Genomic DNA, 5,095 nt, shown 5'->3' with positions numbered 1-5,095 from the left:
CTAGCAGGTACAGCATTGGCAGAAAAGTTTGCCCACATTGACCCAGAAGAGGCCTTAACTGTGACCCAGAGAGACCATCTCTGGGTGAGAGGGGAGTTTTCTCTATGACGCATGCCATTCTTTCCCTTCCTGCTGAGGCTGTTAGCAGGCCCACTTCAGGTCAGTTGTTATGGAAGGTATCTCTTGTGATGTGGACACTCACTCTCTGGCCACTGGACTGAGATTTGCCAGGCTCTCTCCTTATTGGCTACTGAATGGCTGTCAGATGACTGCAACTTCCAGTCACTGTCAGCTTATCGATATGATATTGGGCTCTATTTAACCTCCCCCCTCACTTGAATACAGTCGTTCTGCTAAGACTCTCCTATTTCATGGAGCATTGCATGCCAGGACATAGAATCTCACAGCTGTAAGGCTGTATAAAGGTGTGGCAGTCAGAGATTACACTATAGAATACCTGAGAGACCTTTGCCAGCAGATCCAGGCTTTCGTTGCCTCTGGCACTGAGGCCTCGGACCCCATGTATTCATCCGCCTTTAGAAAAGAAGCAATGTTCTGAGCCACTAGTTGAACTGTACAGCCAAAGCTTTGCTTTGTGATTTTGAAATACTGGGACATGACTGCCTAATGGAGGGGAGTGTGACCTCTGGGTGCGCCTCCTCTCCCTCCTCCCCCTCCCCCCGCGCTTTTTCAGCTCTATCCAGTCGCTTTTAACATTTGCCTCTCTTTGTTTTCTCCTTCCCTGATCTGCTGTTTGCTCTCCCTCACTCCTGCTCTGTTCTGAGTGTGAGCTGAATGCATACATTGACCTGAGATTTTATCAATTTAATTTGGCTATTCCATGTAGTATGTAGAGGAGCAAAGTCCATTCTGCTTTCCTCTTCTATGTGGAATGGGGGAGCGGAACAGAGGAGGCACTGCTAGAGCCCAAGTCCTGTGTCACCCTCTGGTATAGCGAGGTTGCCACCTTCTGACTGGCAAATGGAAAATGCCAGGTATGCATTAACGTTTGCAGTGTAGTTGTAGCTGTGTCAGTCCCTGGATATTAGAGAGAAGGTGGGTGGTCCAGTAAAAGATATTACTTCACCCACCTTGTCTCTCAGGTATGCATTAATGTAACGAATGGGACCAGACTGCTGCCATCTCTTCAGCTGCTCCTGTGGTTTGTAGTTTGAGCTCTCTTTGCCTGTGTTGAAATTCACTAAAAATGAAATAATTAACTCTACTACTGTATTCCCCCCCCCCCCCTCATATCAGTGTTTGCTTTTCTGGTGCAGAAAGATTGAAGGGAACAGATGAGAACCTATGTGGGAATTTAACTTCAAATTCAAAAAACAGGTATGAAAGCTAACCATTTGCCATTGAAATGTCAGGGCGGTAAGGTTTTGAAGCCATAATGATTTTTCTTCCAGAGTTGTTATTGATGGGCGCAGTAGAGCAATTAAAATCAGATCTCCTGGTAAAAGAAATACATGTGGCCAAATGCAGAGGTGGGCACGTAAGGCACTTGTGGAGCTGCTGAGTAGGGAAACTAGAGCAGGAGGCAATTCTTACTGCTTTAAAACAGGCCAACGTTTTCAGTCTTGAGTGTCTAAAGGATTAGATCCCTAAGTCCATATTTAGGCTGCCGATTGCCTGCCCCTAACCCAACGTGCTGAGTATCTATAGCTCCAAATACCTTCAGTGGGGAGTTGCGATGACTCGGCTCCTCTGAAAAGCCAGTCACTTTGATTTAGTGGCCTACGGTTAGGGACCCAAGTTTGAAATGTGATGCATTAATGTCTTTTCTCTCTTCACACGGAAAGCCTTTCCAAAGCTAACCAACCCTTTTATCAGGGGGTGACAGTAATCTTTGTGAAACCCTCCTTTAACCAGACTCAGGATAAATGTATAATACCGAGCACCCTATCAGGACCTGCAGAGTCTGTCTTCAAAGAGACAGTCTTGCAAACCCTCCATCCCAGGGTTTTCATTGACCATGGAACCCTTTGGCCCGAACAGTTGGGCGTTAGGCGGGAATCTGCTGCTGAGCCAGGATGGTCTCTAGACATGAAGTGAAATTTCTGGTTGGCTTCAGTTTAGTTGAATGAACCGGTCTGTCTCATTCTGTCAAGCCTCCCAGATTGAAGAGTAACTGTTGCAAAGGTCTTCAGCCACCTGTTCAGTATGAGGATGTTCACACAAATCCTGATCAGGACTGCTGTCTGCTGCAAATCACCACCCTCAACTTCATCTTCCTGCCGGTAGTCATGGGTATGATATTTACCTTGGTAAGTGTTAAGAAATCTGCATGTAAGCACCATCAAAATGTGCTAAGAAAATGGTCCGGTCATTACCGCTTGTCTGTAAATCTTGCTGCACCAGCAGACTAATTAATATGCATTTCCCTAGTGCATTGGGGCCATCACTCAAGGATATCTTCAGTTTAGTTTCTGCAAGTCACTAAACTCTCTGATGGTTGATTAGGGTTACCATATTTCCACAATCAAAAAAGAGGATACTGGGGGGGGGGGGAGAAGTCCCGCTCTAGCCCCGCCCTGCCCCCATCCACTTCAACCCACTTCCCACCCCCTGACTACTCCCCTCAGTACCCCCAACCCCCCCCCACTCCTTGTCCCCTGACTGCCTCCTCCTGAGAACCCCCCACCCTAACTGCCCCATAGGACCCTACCTGTCCCCTGACTGCCCCGACCCTTATCCACATCCCCACCCCATATTCACACCCCTGCCCCCAGACAGACCCCCAGGACTCCCATGCCCTATCCAACTGCTCCCCGCCCCCTGACAGGACCCCCAGAACTCCCGACCCATCCAACCCCCTCTGCTCCCTGCTTGCTTCAACCCCTCTCCACACCCCTGCCCCCCTGACAGCCCCCCCAGAACCCCTGACCCATTGTGACAATGCGGTTCTGGCGGAACCCAACTGAGAGTGCCAACTCAGGACAAATTGCTCAAACAGGGCAGTTACAGCCCAAGGCTGGGGTTTTTCCACCTCTAAGGCAAACCAAACCAGCCAGACTAGGAGGACTTCGGTCTCACCCCCTGGCTAACCACAAGTCTCACAAGCAATCTCCTTAGACACTCCAGTTTCCCAGTATTACCACCAGTGCCACTCGTTATGGGGACAAATGGTTATGAAAACCAATATCCCAGTAAAAGAAAAAGGTTCTCCTGATCCCAAAGGACCAAGCCCCAGACCCAGGTCAATATACAAATCAGATCTTACCCACAAATCACGCTGTTGCCAATCCTTTAGAATCTAAAATCTAAAGGTTTATTCATAAAAGGAAAAAGATAGAGAAGAGAGTTAGAATTGGTTAAATGGAATCAAGTACATACAGTAATGGCAGAGTTCTTGGTTCAGGCTTGTAGCAGTGATGGAATAAACTGCAGGTTCAAATCAAGTCTCTGGAATACATCCCCCGCTGGGATGGGTCCTCAGTCCTTTGTTCAGAGCTTCTAATAAATGCTCTAATAAATTTGTTAGTCTCTAAGGTGCCACAAGTACTCCTGTTCTTCAGTTTGTAGCAAAGTTCCACCAGAGGTAAGAAGCAGGATTGAAGACAAGATGGAGATGAGGCATCAGCCTTATATAGTCTTTTCCAGGTGTAAGAACACCTCTTTGTTCTTACTGTGGAAAATTACAGCAAAATGGAGTCTGGAGTCACATGGGCAAGTTCCTGCATACTTTGCTGCCTCTGAAGGCATATTTGCCTTCTCTCAATGAGTCCATTGTATAGCTGATGGTCCTTAATGGGCCATCAAGCAGGCTAGGCAGAGCTAATCTCAGCTTGTCTGGAATGTCATCCAGAAGCATAGCATAAGTTTGCCATACAGACAGTATAGAGCCAATATTCATAACTTCAACTACAAAACTGATACACACATATAGACAGCATAATCATAACCAGTAAACCATAACCTTGTCCTAGACACCCCATTTGACCCCCTTTATACAAGATTTGGGTGCCACTGCAGGACCTTGGTTGCAACAATGATCTATACGGTCCCAGTTTATGTCAATAACGTCACACCCATCCAAACCCCCCCCCCCCCGTTCCCTGTCCCCTGACTGCCCCCCTTCTCCAACTCCCCGGCCCCCTTACCGTGCCGCTCGGCTTAGAACAGATGTCTGGCTCCGCCCCGCCCAAGCGGCGTGCTGAGGCTGTGGAGGAGGGGGGAAGCGAGGGAGGGGCTCTGGCCACCGCTGCCAGCCCTGCCGCCGCGTTCCCTCACAGGCGCACAGCCCCGCCCCCCAGCATTGCCGGTCGGCGTGGTAAGGCTGCAGGGGATCGGGGGAGCTGGGAAGGGGCTTTGACTGCCGAGGCCCCAATGCGAGCGGTGCTCGGCCGCCCTGTCAGCTGCTTTTCGCTCTTTAAATAGCCGACCGGGGGAAATCCTGGACATTTTTAGATTATTAGAAATCCCCCCCGGACGGCTATTTAAAGAGCGAAAAGCCGGACCTGTCCGGGGAAACCTAGAAGTATGGTAACCCTACACTAACTAGTTGTGACGGAGCGAGACTCACCACCATGGCGCCTCCTGCTGGCCATTCTGGAATTAGCTCAAATCCTTCCACAGGGCGGCCTCCTCCGGTGGTGTCTCGCTCGCCGTTACTCCCGCTTTGCTGTCTCCACAACTCTGTGACCCGCGTTGCTCCCTGGCGTCCTCTTCTCTCCGCTGTCTCCCACCCCTTTCGGGGGGACTGGCAGTCTATAGTCCAGCCACTCGCCTCAGTGGCCTGCTGCAGTCACCAGTCTAGTCCCTTGCTCCAGGGGCAAACTGCAGTCTGTGTGGGCCACTTCCCTCGGGGCAAGTCGGGGGCAGCCCTAACATGTTGTCTGCCCTTCCTCCGGGGCCTCAGTCTGGCAGCGGTCAGCCAGAAGCTCCTTCTGCTCTGCTACCCTGCCCAGCACTGCTCTAGCCACGGTGCTCCTAGGCACCCAGCCCTTCTCCCTAGCAGACCAGGGAGAGACTGCCTTTTGCTCTGTTGAGCAGCCCTTTATATATGGCTTCTGCCGGCCCTGATTGGCCGCTGCAACAAGCCACCTCCTGATTGGCTGGCCTCTCTAATGGGAGGGTTCTGCGCAAGCTC

At 50.4% G+C, this 5,095-nt stretch overlaps 1 long non-coding RNA gene across 1 annotated transcript; it reads left to right on the top strand.

The window, feature by feature from the left end:
- The first annotated feature begins 697 nt into the window (after nucleotides 1-697).
- Nucleotides 698-2,395, top strand: LOC135977539 (uncharacterized). The gene is made up of 3 exons (XR_010594997.1): nucleotides 698-995; nucleotides 1,258-1,338; nucleotides 2,115-2,395. It is a non-coding gene; the product is annotated as an uncharacterized LOC135977539 (long non-coding RNA).
- Nucleotides 2,396-5,095: the final 2,700 nt, after the last annotated feature.

The sequence above is a fragment of the Chrysemys picta genome, unplaced genomic scaffold (assembly GCF_011386835.1).
Source record: "Chrysemys picta bellii isolate R12L10 unplaced genomic scaffold, ASM1138683v2 scaf3, whole genome shotgun sequence".
NCBI classification, from domain to species: domain Eukaryota; kingdom Metazoa; phylum Chordata; order Testudines; family Emydidae; genus Chrysemys; species Chrysemys picta.
This window is presented reverse-complemented; position numbering and strand designations above follow the sequence as displayed.